A 15117-nucleotide genomic window follows, 5' to 3' on the forward strand; every position below is an offset into this window, starting at 1 on the left:
ATATACAGGCAGTTCCTACTTTACATAAATTTGAATTATGCAAATTCAACTTAAAGAATTCTGAAAGAAATCTGCACACCTATGGTAACTTTACTGTACAGTACTGTGAATGCTTTATCATTAATTTTACCTTTCATTTTATATTCTGTTTATGATCATGACATAGTATTTAATATATCTGTATTTTAGTACATTTTATGACTTGTATAAAGAAATTATTTACTGTATGCCTTTATTATATAGTATAAGTGAAGTGGGTGGGTAGGGACAAATTGGCATTATGTAAAAATCACTTTACGTAGGGGTCTACAGAATGCTACACTTACATAAAGCAAAAACTATCTGTACTTAAATGTAACTACCTACAGGTTAATCCTGTTGTTAGTTGCTAGATGGTACTCTCCTCATGCTGGTTATAATCCTTACCTTCCTATTATAGTGCAGCCACACTTTTTTTTGGGGGGGGTAGGGATCTTATGGTGTCAATAGGTAGATGTAAGAATTATTTTTTTTGACAGGCACTAGGAAGCCATTATAGATTCTTGAGCAAAGGAATGACATGATATAAATAGTGTTTTAAAAAGATTAGCCTTTCTCCCCCTCCACTCCTATTGCATAAAGCTTTTAGACTAAAGTCAGGGACAAGCTAGAAAATAATGACCATCATCCTGACATGTGGTGATAAGAACTTGGACAAGGCTCTTGGATATTCCAAAGCAGGAATGAAGGAAAGACATAGGCCATTATGTGCAGGTTTTTTTGTATAAGAAAAAGTAAAGCTATATTCCAATTTAAAGATGTAATTAAAAAAAAAAACAACCTGGGACACAAAGAAGTATCACTAGATTAAAGGAGTATTTCTTACCTACCTGATTCAGAGCTGGAAGGCATATCAGCTGCATGACATTTAATCTCCCATCTCTGTGTCTTTGTGCAACGTGTCTTATATGCCTAGAATGCTCTGTCTTCAGTTTTGCTTCTTGGATCCTTCACACTCTTGGAAGGTATCTTCTTTTATGTGAAGTCTTCCCTAATTCTTTCTCCCTTTCTAACCAGTTCATAGATTCATAAAATTAGATCTGGAAAGGACATTAGAGGTCATTTTAAAATGGGGAACTGAGTGGTTAGTGTCCACCCCCCAAAAGAATGACCCTGTATATATTTTGATTTTTTTCCTTCTCTATATACATATGCTAACTCCCCCACCCCCACAAATGTTGAATTGAATTGAATATAGTCCAAACCTCCCCCCACCTCCATTTTACAGAGGAGGAAACTAAGGCCTAATAAAGTCAAGTGAGTTAGCCGCCATCACACAGCAAGACGCCAAGTGCTCTTCACGTCATGCACAGCTGTCTCAAGGTGACTTTTAGAGAGCACCTTCTTGGAAATCCCCATTTAATAATTTGGAAAATGATGATGCAGAGATGGCAATGACTTGTCCAAAAATCACACAACAAATGAAGACAAATTCAAATTTTCAGAAGAGAACTTTTTTCAGAAGATTTTTGGATATAGACTCAGCCATCAGGTTCTTTAAGATTTCTCCAGAAAGTTTGCTTACAATGATTTCAGAGAGACCTTGCCTCCTGGTGGCAAAATAGAGCAGCAAATTATTTCTGTGAGTTCTTTTGGTAGAATTTGAGTGTTGTGCAGTGGAAATCAGTGAAAATGAAGGTGGTTGAGGATGATGAGCCATCTGAACATTGTACCTCAAACACAAAAGTGGAAACCACTCTCGATACTTACTAGTCAATTTGGAAAGAAAACAAATGACGTGAGGCTCCCTTTGGTTAGAAAATAAAGCAGGATGTTAATCACATAGTGAAAACAATTCATTTTTTTTCACTCTTAATTGCTTTACAGACACCTGTGAATACTCTTCACCCTTTTAAGAACGTTACAAAAAAAAAAACCCTCAAATCTTATGTAGTATGCAATTGTTTCTCTCCATCAATTACATGTCTCAGTTCCTGTTTGACAAATGGTAATAGCTTAAGAGCTGGAGAAATCAAAACAGGTCTCAAGCACATAAAGTGTTGCTCTGATTGTTTCATCCATACATCTTGCCAACCATAAATATCTCCATCACATGTGGTTACTTTAGGTCAAGAGGCAATGGTTGATTTGAATGACTAACACACTGGACTTGGTGGGGGAAGAGAGATTGGAAGAGATGTCATAGATCAAAGGAATCTTGTAACATGCTGCTCTTCCTTAGTTTACATTCTTTAGACCTGGTCTAAGTGAAATTGTAAAGTTTATAAATCACATGTAGGACTTTGGAGTCTTTGAATCAGTCACATAGGTTAAACACTCCATGAATCATTTGTATTCTCTGCACCTTGCCAGAAAATTGGTCATCTATGTTCTACTTGAACACCTCTCGTGATGTTGACTTGACCAATTCTAGCAGTACGTTCTGGTTTGGGGCGGCTCTGATTATGAGGAAGCTTTTCCTTACACCAAGAACTAATTTGCTCCCTTTTTTACTTCCATTCTTTGTACTATGTTCTGCCCTCTGTATGTGTGTGTGTGTGTGTGTGCGTGTATACACACACACACATATATATATACATATATACATATATACACACAAACACACATACACACATATTATATATGTGTATATATACACACATACATATGCACACACACACATATATGTATGTGTATATATGCATGTATAGTTTTAAATGGCTATTTTTTTCAACAGAATGAATCAAGTAAAACTGTACGATTCATTTTAAGTGGGATCACTTGTGTATATATGTTCCTGGTTAACATCTTAGCACCCTCTAATTTATAAAGACTCTTTTTATTTAGATTAAATCAAGTTGGTTTGAGATCTTACTTTAATGTTTAATATCAGATTGGGTTCCTATTTTTATGATATAGTCAGAAACCAGATAATGGAAACCATTATTCGCATTTTAAAACCATTCATTGATCTTACAAAATTCTAACTTTACCTTGGTGCCAGAGATAGGTTCTAGAAAGTTTGTGATAGGAATATTTGTCTTTGTTCTTTTTCAGTTCAAGCGGCCAGGGGGAACAGCTCTGTAGACACTGATTCAATTCCGTTTCAGCAATTCAATATGCATTTATTTGTGGGGGTTTTTTTAGGATTTTTGTTTGTTTGTTTGTTTTGGTGAGGCAATTGGGGTTAAGTGACTTGCCCAAGGTCACACAGCTAGTAAGTGTAAGTGTCAAGTGTCTGAGGTGGGATTTGAACTCAGGTCCTCCTGACTCCAAGGCCAGAGTTCCATCCACTGTGCCACCTAGCTGCCCCTTCAATATGCATTTATTAAGGGCTTGGATTATGCAAAGCAGGGTGCTAGGTTTTGGCTTCAGCTCCAGTAGGTCACCCCCGTATTCAGTAAACTTCACTGGGTCCCTGTCATCACCAGGATCAGATATAAAATACTCTATTTGACTTTTAAAGCTCTTACCAACCTGGGCCCCTGCTATATTTTCAGTCTTCTTTTATCTTCCACCACCCCTCTATGCACAAGTGCTCTGTGATCCATTGACAGCAGTCTTCTTGTTGTTCCTTACATGTAACATGCCATCTCTAGACTACAGGCATTTTCTCTAGCTATTTTGCATACCCAAAATACTCTCCAACCTCATCACTGCCTTCTTGTTCCTCTGACTTCCTCAAGTTACAGATGAAAATTCCATCTTATACAAGAATGCTTGAGGCAGTTAGGTGGTGCAGTGGATAGAGCACTGGCCTTGAAGTCAGGAAGACCTGAGTTCAAATCCAGCCTCAGACCAAACACTTGACACTCACTAGCTGTGTGACCCTGGGCAAGTCACTTAACCCCAATTGCCAAAAAAAAAAAAGACTTTCCTGATCCCCCCTTTAGGAGGTGACTTCCTTCTATTGGTTATGTCCAATTTATCCTGTATCCGCTTGTGGTCTGTCGTGTTCCTCATTGAACTGTGAGCTCCTTGAGAGCAGGGACTGTCTTTTGCCTTTCTTTGTCTCTCCAACACTTAGAACAATGCCTGGCACATGGCAGGCACTTAATAAATGCTTATTCAATATTGACTGAGTGACTGCATGAGGACTTTTCTAATCTCCTTTGCTGCTAGTACCTCCTATCACCCTAAACTTCCGGGTATTTGCTTTGCCTAAATTTTGAATCTATTTTAATGCATCCATGTTGGTTTCATTGATAGGATGTAAAGTCCTTGAAGACAATAAGCATTTATTTTTTATGTTTGTGTTCTTAGTTTTTGACCTAATACCTGGTGAATAGTGAGTAGGTACCCAATACATGCTTGTTCGCTGAGTGGACTTGGAGACAAAGACAAAATGTCTCTTCTCTCAACTTTTTGAGGGATAGGATACATACACAGATAAGGAAGTAAAGAATAAAACAACAGAATTTCAAGAGATGAGAACAATAACAACTGAGTGGAATATGGAAGGCCTTGAATAAATGGGTAGACAATGTCATATCTAATTGTCAATATTAAATATAATTGCCCTGTTGATGGCAGGTATTTGGCAGGTGGTGGTAGTGGCAATGGGGATATTGAGCCACACAGTCACAGGAAGCTCTCTTCTCAATAATGGTTGAAGAAGTCAATGGGAAAGCAGGGATGATAGTATGGGAGAACAAGTGCTAGTCACAGGGTTCTTGGACTTATCTGACCTTTAGTGCTCATTATTTGTCAGTTGGTGGTAGTAGTAGTGGATATGATGGCCCCAAAGGACTTTGTAAAGGAGATAGTACTTAAGCTATTCTTTGAATGAGGCTAGATAGGAAAGAGGAAAAAAATGCAATCTTGATTTGGGAGACCAGATGTATAAAAATATAGAGGAAGGGCATGGCCTGTTACATATGGGGAATAGGTAGGAAGCCTGATTGACTGGAAAAGAGACTTTGTAAAGGAGAACAATGTGAAAAATACTGGAAAGATTGGTTAGAGCCATACTATTGAAGACTTTACATGCCAGGTCAAATGGTTTTCTTGCTGTTGTTGCTGTTTAACAAATTTGTCCTAGAGGCAATTAGAAGCCATTGAATATTATTAAGTAGGGAAGGGAAAGTACCCCCATCATTTGTGGGAATGAAAGATGTCCCGAGTTCAAGAAACACTTTGTATAAACATCTGTTCATCACCAATAAGCAATTATTAAACATTTACTGTGTATCAAAGACGATGAATAGCAAAGAATAGCAAAATTATGGTCCCCACCATCTAGGATCACACAACTCAGTCTTTCCTCAGTGTAGCTTTAATCAGATCAACCAGAGAACAACATTTTTCAAAGCAAAATATTTCATATTTCATATTTATTTAATAACTTATTTAATCTGTTATTTAATGAACCAAATATTATAACTGTACCTCTGATCTCATTGTGAAGATTCACTGCATATCACGACCCATCTATTCCTGCCCACACAACCTCCCTAAAACTTTGATCCATGCTCTTCCATTATCTTGCCAATATGCTGGACCTCTTTCCATAGTTCACCTTGATAGAATGAGATTACCAGCAAGAGCTCTCTCTCTCTCTCTCTCTCTCTCTCTCTCTCTCTCTCTCTCTCTCTCTCTCTCTTTCTGTGTGTGTGTGTATGTGTGTTATCCCTTTTAAAAGTATATTTTATTTCATGCTTCTTTCATAATTACTTTTTAGGAATTATAGCCTACTCACACTAACCATGCAGCTTTTCATTGCCCTCTTGGTGATATTCATTTAAGACTGCAGTGTTCAGCACTGACAGAATATTAGCATTTAAAAATATGATTTTCAGAGGGAAACTTAAGGACCTTAAACAAACAAACAAAAAACCTTCCTAGCTTCCCAGAAGTTCAAAACACTTGCCCTTTTTATCCAGTTGTGGGTCCACTGTATTGTCCAACTGCTCTCCATCCGAGATATATACTATTTATGGAGGAGTTCTATAGGTTATCCATCTAATTCATCCCAGTCTAGAAACAGGCATTCCTCATCCACTTAGTTTTTCTTATGTGGATTTTTAAACCAAACTCTTTTGAGCAGTTATGGATTTTCACCCAGAAGTCTCTGGAGTTGAAGAGTATAGCAAAATAAATGACAAGGAAGATTCCCTCTGTATATATTAGATAATAATTCACAAATAAAGAGGTCACCATGCCATAGTGGGAAAGGGAGAGCTGTCACTGAATGTACACATGGGTCCCTGGCAACAGGATATGATGACAAATGGCTCCTCCACTGACCTGATATGTGGTCATTGAATTTCCATCAATAAACATTTTTAAAATATAGTGTAACTCAGTAGATAAATAGTTGGCCTCAAAATCAAGAATATTTGTTTTCAAACTCTGCCTCTTTCATAAAATGGCTGAATGACCCTGGCAAGTCATGTAAGCTTTTAATAGCCCAATCATCTTTGAAAAACTGTAAATTGCTGGGCAGGTACCAATTTTCATTGGCAGAGGAAATAGAGTATGATGGAGAGAGCACAGGTTTTCAAGTCAGGAAGTCCTGGGGACAAATCCCATCTGAGCCCTCTACTTGCTGTGTGATCTGATCCTTAGGATCTCAGATTTAGAAAGCTAAAGGATTGAACTAAGCCTCACAGGTCACTTCTAGCCCTAAAGCTATGATCCTATGAACTTATAAGTCCTTTATTAGGAGCTCTGTATGCTGAGGAAATCACAGGCCTGGGTTTTATTGTTGTTGTAGTTTTTAATGTTAAAGCTTTATAATAACTAATATCTTAAAGAATAGTGGGCTGCCTTAATGTCTTTCTCTGAGAATTAGATGATGAGACTGGGCCATTGCCACCATCTTGACTCTTGTCTTGCCAATGGCCTCCGATGCCTCTAGAGAAGAGAATGAAGATAATGACTTTCTCCAGCTCTGTCTCACTGAAGTCCAGTTCCCTCACAAGTCAAGTCATCACCCTCATGATGTCATTGGTCCTCTTCAAGAGGAAAGAAGAACACAATAACAACAGCTGATGAGGTGAGCTTCAGTCATCAACAGAGTCCTTACAGAATGAAACATAGGGTATAGAAGTCACAGCAATATAGATTTAAAGGCAAAAACGACCTTAGAGGTCATGTCTAATCTCTTCGTTTTACAAATGAGGAAACTGAGGCACAGAGGTTAAGTGACTTGCCCAGGTCTCACAGCTAGTATGTGTTAGAGGTATGATTTGAACCAAGGTCTTCCTGATTCTAAGTCCAGTATTCTATCCCTGACTCCATGCTGCCTCTGTAAGTTTTCATAAAAGGGAATAAGTGAATTGGGAAAATCAGAAGCATGCCAGGTGAGATGAAGTCCAAAGTGGAAAGTATCAGGTAGCTTGATGGGGGAGGAGAGAAGATGGAGAGAGGGGGAACTTGGAAAGGGTAACACCAAGGCAAAGAGAAACTGGGAATGAGGGGACTAGAAGCACAGAGTTTACCTAGGTCAGCCGTGAGCAGGGACCATATGCAAATGCTTGTTTTTATTGTGTGTATAAAGAGTAATGCTTGTACATATTTCTTCATTTTCCAGGCATTGTTGTATAATAGAACCCCACAAACTTGGAAGACTTGGTGCTTATAACGTTTGGAAGCTTATGTAATCATTTGTTATCTATTCTGAGAATAATTATAAAGATGTACTTTTGCTTTTGATGGTAGAAAGATTTCATGGACTAAAAATATACAGCCTGGTTGAATCTGGCAAGCAGATTCTAGTACATATTTGTTAGATGTTCAGAAATACAAGTGTTCTCTCTCATTCCTTATTGGAGTTACAACCAGATTCTTCTAATTCAAGCTGATTCTGAATTACTGAACATTTTTAGGAGATATTTATTACTGTCTATATGAATAATACCATTCACTTCAGTCTTTAAGCACTCACTATGTTCAAGGTACTGGAGATAAAGAGCTGAAATAAAACCACGATCTCAGAGATGTTACAATATAACAATGTTTGTGAGTATGTGTGTGTGTTTATGTGGTGGGGGTGGGGGGTGGGAAGAGATACTATGTATACAAATGACTAATATTCGGAAGTATAATTGAGTCAAAGCCAAATTAACCTCCTTTAATGAGCAGATAAGAATTATATTTAATTAGAATATTTATCACTGGCAAAGACATTGCTAGCTTGCTATTAAAATGATTTTAAATCTTAATTTAACCATCAGGTACATGAACATCAGTATTATGTACCTCCACTATGCCAAGTGCCAGTAAGCAAACTTTCCCAAGAAGGCAGAGTAATAAGAATCCATTCATTTGGTTTTCCATCATATTTTTCATTAATTCTAGCAATTTTTTGACTTGTTCTTCATAACCTGTCTTGACCATAGTCACATGCCAGTTAAATGTAAAATTGGGGGAGCATTCTTCTAGAAAATGTGTTTCTAATTTTTCCTTTGCAATCTACAGGATTGAGTTCATCTCATAATCATTACTATGGGGCAATTATTAACTCAACTGTCACTGTACCCAGTATGTGACCTTTGTCCAATAACTGCTGGAGGAACTGAATTATTATTGTATTGATACACTCATATTATCGATATACTCATATATTGTTATATGATACATTAAAATATGCAATGGAGTCACAACTAATAGAAGGAAAACTCAAATATTCTTTTAGATAGGGAAATACAGGAATTGTTGGACTTGTTTTATACAGCCAAAGACAATGAGAAATCTATTTCATTGGTCATTCACTACTTGAATAGATGTAAGTAAACAGCTCAGCAGGAAGGTCATTGGAATTTAGCATTGCCCACTGCCAGGGGATGAAAGAAGTTAGTAAGGTCTTTGAAGAACTTTATAAGATTTCTAAATTTTGGCTTGATATAAGAAAAAATTATAATAATCAGAGCCTATCCAAAGGTGAAATTGGCTGCCGTAAGTCACGATAAATTCTTTATTCTATTGAGGTCTTCATACAAAGACTGGATAACTAAACATTTGCTGGCTATGTTGAAGATGATTCTTTTTCAGATACCATATAGACTAGAGATTTTCTCTGATGTCCCTTCTAACTTTTAGATTGTGTGATTCTGGATGAAATTCCATGATGATTGGTTTCAGTTCAAAAGTCAACTCAGAGAAAGAGAACAAAACTTCTGTTGGGCTAGTAATGATGGCTTTGGAGCAAGGTGCTAAAGAAATCAAAGACTGATACACTCTTCATAACTCATACCTGTATGTCAAGAAAGTTTTCTTTTAGAGCTCAGCTTCTTAAACTTAATTGTGTCATGGGCTTCTTTGGCAGTCTGATGAAGTCTATGAAGCCCTTCTAAAGATAATATTTTAAATGCATAAAATAGATTATGAAAGAAACCAAATATTAGTGAAAATAAAAATGTATTTTCTCCTATCCAATTTCATGGACCACTTGGAATCTATCTCTTTGGACCCATTTGGGAGTCCAGTTTAAGAACTTCTGTCACGCCCAAAGACATCCCAAAAGAAGAAATTGAATATGGCTGAAGAGATAGTAAGTGGCCAGTTAGAGATGTAGCCTTGATCTTTGTAATCACCCATTTGTCTCTAGTCACCTCAACCAGCAGGAACAAATGTATAAGAAGATGAGAAGGGTAACAAAAAGAGCACAGTACTTTGTGCAGTTACAATAACTCCTACCCAAATTGTTTAAATAAAAAATAGGAAAAAGTGCAGACAAAGATTGTGATAATTACCATTTCCTATTAAAAACACAATGTAAAGTGAAGGGGAAAGAGCAAAGAAACAGCAACTAGAATGATAAAGTTCCCCTGGATTTGGGCCAGTGGAAAAGAGAGAGGTGGGCAGAAGGGGATCTCAGAAACTGGAAGCAAAATGTTGAAAAGATTCCCCTGTTCTTCAGGTTTGGGCCATTGGAGGGGGATAGTAATAATGAAAGCCCACTTGATAATGGGAGGAGAGTGTAAGCTTAGGAAGGGCTGATTCCACTAAGACAGCAAGTAGGAATGGAGTTACTTTCATCTACTTACAACCTTAGGCTTTCCTTTTCTACTCCAAAATCAAAAATTTGGAGAAATTGGGTCCCAGAAGTAAGAGTTAAAGTCCCAGAAGATGGATAGAGAAATCTCCCAATCCTGGCCCTACAGTTAGTTTATAGTGTGGCCTTGACCTTATCACCATATCTCAATTTTTATCATCCACACAATGGGTGTTTTAAACAATACCAACATTATATTTCAGAGTCATAGGAAGATTGGGAAAGGAAATGTGAATTTCTAAAATGCTTCCAGTTCTGCCAGGATCTTAGATTGGTATTAAATTCTCATTGAGCCCTCCTGGGTTAAGCCTGAGCAAAGTGGCATAAGAAAAAAATCAGTAATGATATGAAGAATTTACTAGCCAAGCAACAAAATATCAGCCCAGCCACATGACACAGTCATCATTTTAGGATGGCTAAGTTTAGCAAACTGGTCCTCCAAAAAGGTACACTGCTGTTGCTGATCTAAATATTGGCACGCCATGTGGGGAAAAAAAGGAGGATAAAGCTAGTACTCTACTCAGTAAAACTGGAAATAATGAACTATTTACATGTTTTCTGGGACATTGAGTCTTTTCCAAATGAAGGGAGATGGTATTTAAAGTAATAAATATATACTTTTTTTTTTCCTTTGGGCATGCTGTAGCAGGGTTGTGTAATAGAAACAATATTGTACCCTGACTCAGTTATTTAGTAGTTATGTTATCTTAGGTGACTGTAACTTCTCTGGGCCTTTCCCCCCTTAACTATAAAAGGAGGTGATCGGGCAAGATAATTTCTAAGGTCTCTTATAGTTCAAAAACTTGTGATTTTTGCCGAGTGGCAGATAAGGGCAACAAGTTCATAGGCAAAATACTATGGTAGAACATATCGAAAGATTACATCATGAGGCAGCTAGGTGAGGCATTGGGCCAGAGCACTTGGCTTGATGTCAGGAAGACCTGAATTCAGATCCTGACTCTACTTACCGGCTGTGTGATCCCACACAAGCATAGGCTCTCATAGACTTAGTTTTCTCCTCTGTAAAGTGGGGGTAGCAGTAGTGCCTACCTCACAAGAATTAAATGAGATAACATTACAACGCTTTGCAAACCTTACAAAACCACACAAATGCTAGTTGTTATTTTTCTTCTTGTTGTTGTTGTTGTGGTGGTGATTTCACAAACTAGGCAAAATCATAAAAATGGGAAAAAATGCACCTTGGGAGATTTTGGCACAAACCTAGTGAAGCCTGGTGATTCAATCATCATTTGTAGATGAACCAGGAATGTGAACAACAAATGTGAAATTCAATAGATCTGCCCATATTTTGGTAGTAGCGTGTTCTCATTGGTGGCAACAGTACAACCACCATGTTTAGACACTGTTGCTTCAATTTTGGGTGTCCTGTGTGAGAATACAAAGTCATTTCGGTTAAGGAGCCAGGCTACATTGATTACTGGAGAGGATCAGAAAGTAACTTGTAGCCCTAGGGTGGCACTTCTACTGGGCATTGAAGGGAACCGAGATAAGACCCAAGGTAAAGAAAGTCTGCATTTTAGGCATGGGAAACACTCTAAGAACATAGAGGTGGGAGATATAATGTAGTTTATGGGGAATAGCACATAGACCAGTTTTATTAGAGTACAAAATATATGAGAAGTAATGTGAAATTGGTCTAGAAAAATAGGTCTCTAAGAGCTATTATTAATACCCATTTTACAGTTGAGAAAAGTGAGGCACAGAAAGGTTAATGGACCTGTCCAGGATCACACCGCTCACAGGTGTGTGAGGCTGGATTTCAATTCAGGTCTTCCTGAGTGTAGGTCTTACAGTCTTTCCACTCTACCATCTAGCTACCTAGGTGTATTAGATTTGTAGCCATAGGATCTAAGTTTAGATCTTGGCTCAGCCATCTGGTACCTGCATGACTCTGGGTAAGTCATAAGTCACTTAACATCTCTGGGTGTCTGTTGTCTCATTTCCAAAATTAAGGTTATTTAATTAGATAATTCTATATTCCTTCTAGCCAAAATTTTTGATGTGATCGTCTATTTATCTGAAATAAACACTGCATTATATGGGGACTTAGATGTATAATTGAATACCAGAAGAGCAAACAAGATTGTTTTGGGGAATCTGAACAATATTTTCTATTATCTTAAATAGTTTGATGCCATGCAAACATTTATCATTCACACTATTATTCTCTCAGTGACATTATGTGATTGTAAATCATTAAACTCCTTGATCTCAGGAGAATCAAAATACCAGATAATCTAAAGAGGAAAAGAAGATATATGTGGGACCCTTGAAGTATGTAGAAGGTACAAAAGATGAGAAGACAGGACAAAGGAGAGGAGATGAAAGGGGAGAAGAGTGGAGAGAAGAGAGAAGAAAAGGGGAAGGGAAAGAAGGAGAGGACGGATGTCATGACATGCAAGTGAGATATGGCATAAAAGAACTTGTAGGAACAAGAAGTGGGTCATATGGCAATAAGGAGAATTAGCAGAGACCTAGCCTTTGTTATCCTCAAGAACAAGAAGACGTCTACCATGTTGAGTGGCTCCTCTACAGAAAATTTATAGGAATAACCTCAGTCCCATCCAACAAGCATTTATTAAGTGCCTACTGCATACAAAGCACTAGAATAAGCACTGGAGACTGAAAAACAGATCATCAGTCTCTGCCCTCTAAAAGTTTGCATTCTACCAGAAGTGGTAGGGGGTTGGGTGGGAAGATCGAGCCCAATGCATATTTTGAGAGGATACAATGTGTCATAAAATAAGTAGATATACAGTAATTTGAAGGAGAGAATATACAGTCAAGGGGGTCACGAAAGGTTTTCTTGTAGAGATGGAATATAAACTGAGCCTTAAGAAAGTTAGGGATTCTAAGAGGCAGAGGTAGAGGTGAAAAAGCTATCCTCCAAACGTGGAGGATAGCTAATGTAAAGACTGAGAGGCAGGAAATATAATTATCAAGTTCAAGAAATGGCAAATATGCCAGTTTGGCTGGAACACAGAGTCCATGGACAATTGTTTGTAGAGGCCTTTAAATGCCAAGATGGTGGGGGGGGTGAAAGGAAAGGGATGGAGAAGGGGTTGTATTTTATCTTAGAAGTCATAGGGATACAGTGGAGCTTGCCATGGTAAGGTTTGTGCTTTAAAGAATCTGAAAAATCAAAATGCAAAGAAAAAATGTAAAGAAGAGCTTGGAATCTTCACTGATAGAATAAGCTTCCACACTGCTAGGTTCAGATATTTAGTGAAAGCAGACATCCATCAAAATGATCAAAATATCATAGTTTCACCTCAGCTCAATCCATATCATTTGTCCTCCTCTACTCCTCCCTCCCCCATAAAACTCCACCAAAATAACAAACAAAACAACACAAAACTTTAATTGGATGTCTACGTGATTAATTACAGGGAGATACATAACTTCAAAATCTTCTTTCTCTCTCTTAGATTTTTACGTCCCCCCTCTTTTCTCTAAGAAATTCTATAAAAAGTAAAATGGGTCTGTGATTTCAGCAATATGAGCATTCTATCCCACGATGCAGAATGTAATCCATTGGTGCCCACCGCTCCTATGGGAGGCAGTGTGATAAAGTGGAAACCAGGCTGAATGCTAAATTGCAGGACCAAATTTCAGATCCAGCCCTCACTACTTACTTATTAGATGGGTTTCTTTGGGCAAATCACTAAAGCCTCTCAGGGTTTCAGTGACTTTTCTTTTTTTTTTTTTTAAATCAGTGGGGTAAAAGTGGTGTGGGTGGGGGAAAGAGCTAGATGGTGCAGTGAACATAGTCCCTGGCCTGGAATCAGGAAGACTCATCTTCCTGAGTTCAAATCTAGCCTCAGATACTTATTGGCTGTGTGACCCCTAGGAAATTCACTTAACCCTGTTTGCTTCAGTTTTCTCATCTGTAAAAATGAGCTGATGAAGGAAATGGCAAACTACTCCAGTATCTTTGCCAAGAAAACCCCAAAAGAGTCATGAGAATTGGACATGACTGAAAAATTACTAACTAATAACAATAAACAAAGGTGGGAGGGAGAGAAAATAGATTTCTTCTCTTTTTCTTTTTTTTTGATAGAAAGAGGTACAACATATATAAAGTGTTGCATTCATTTTCAAATGAAGTCGTTGTATTATTAGTTTTACTCAACTGTTTTACCTTGTTACAAGAACCCTCTCATAAAGTAGGAATAATCTGTTAATGTATACTATAATAGGGCAGCTAGGTGTCATGGTGGGTAGAGTACTGGGCCTGGAGTCAGGAAGACTCCTCTTCCCAAGTTCAAATCTGGCCCTTAGACACTGAGGGACAAGTCACATAACTCCATTTGCCTCAGTTTTCCCATCTGTAAAATGGGCTGGAAAAGGAAATGGCAAACCAGTCCAGTATCTTTGCCAAAGAAGTCCCAAATGCGGTCATGAAAAGTGGGACACAGCTGAAAAAACTGACCACCACCAACAGTAATGTAAAAACAAAACACATCAATAAAACCGAAAGTGACACCAAAAAATGAATAAATCAATAACAAAAAATGGTTGGAGCAAATGACCTCTGAGTTCTAAATCTATGATTCTATGCCTCAAACCCATCCACGGAAAAGTTTACAATAGGGGATATTCCCAGCATTCTCATTTACTCTTTACATCCAAAAGCAAAGATACCAAGAAATAATAAGCTCATCTATCAGCTACCCTTTACTCTTGGCCACATGACTAATCCATGGTCTTTTTTCCACTCCTATATTTCTTTAAGCACTTTTTTCCTTGGGTTCTCTCTGAATTTTTCGTGGTGTTTGTTATCTTGTTCACATCTATCTTCTGCCTTTCCATCGACCTGTTGGCAATCTTCTTTTTCAGTTTTATGGGACCATAGAGTTCCATAACTAGTACCCCTGAAACAAATCCAATAAACAATCAGTATTAAAAAGGTAGGCCTTTGTCTCCAGGTGAAGCCTGGGTTTGCTTTTTTAAAAAATGTAATTTTTTCAAAAAAGGCAACTGTTCAGGGGATGGAACAAATTTGTGCTTTTCTGATTTCTGCATAAAACAGACATGTTAGATATCATTATATGGTCATCAATTTAGTAGACAAATACAAGTAACAGTTACATTAATAGGAAATACTTGTAACACCAGTG

This window comes from Phascolarctos cinereus, unplaced genomic scaffold, assembly GCF_003287225.1.
Source record: "Phascolarctos cinereus isolate Bilbo 61053 unplaced genomic scaffold, phaCin_HiC Scaffold_9;HRSCAF=440, whole genome shotgun sequence".
In the NCBI taxonomy this organism is placed as follows: domain Eukaryota; kingdom Metazoa; phylum Chordata; class Mammalia; order Diprotodontia; family Phascolarctidae; genus Phascolarctos; species Phascolarctos cinereus.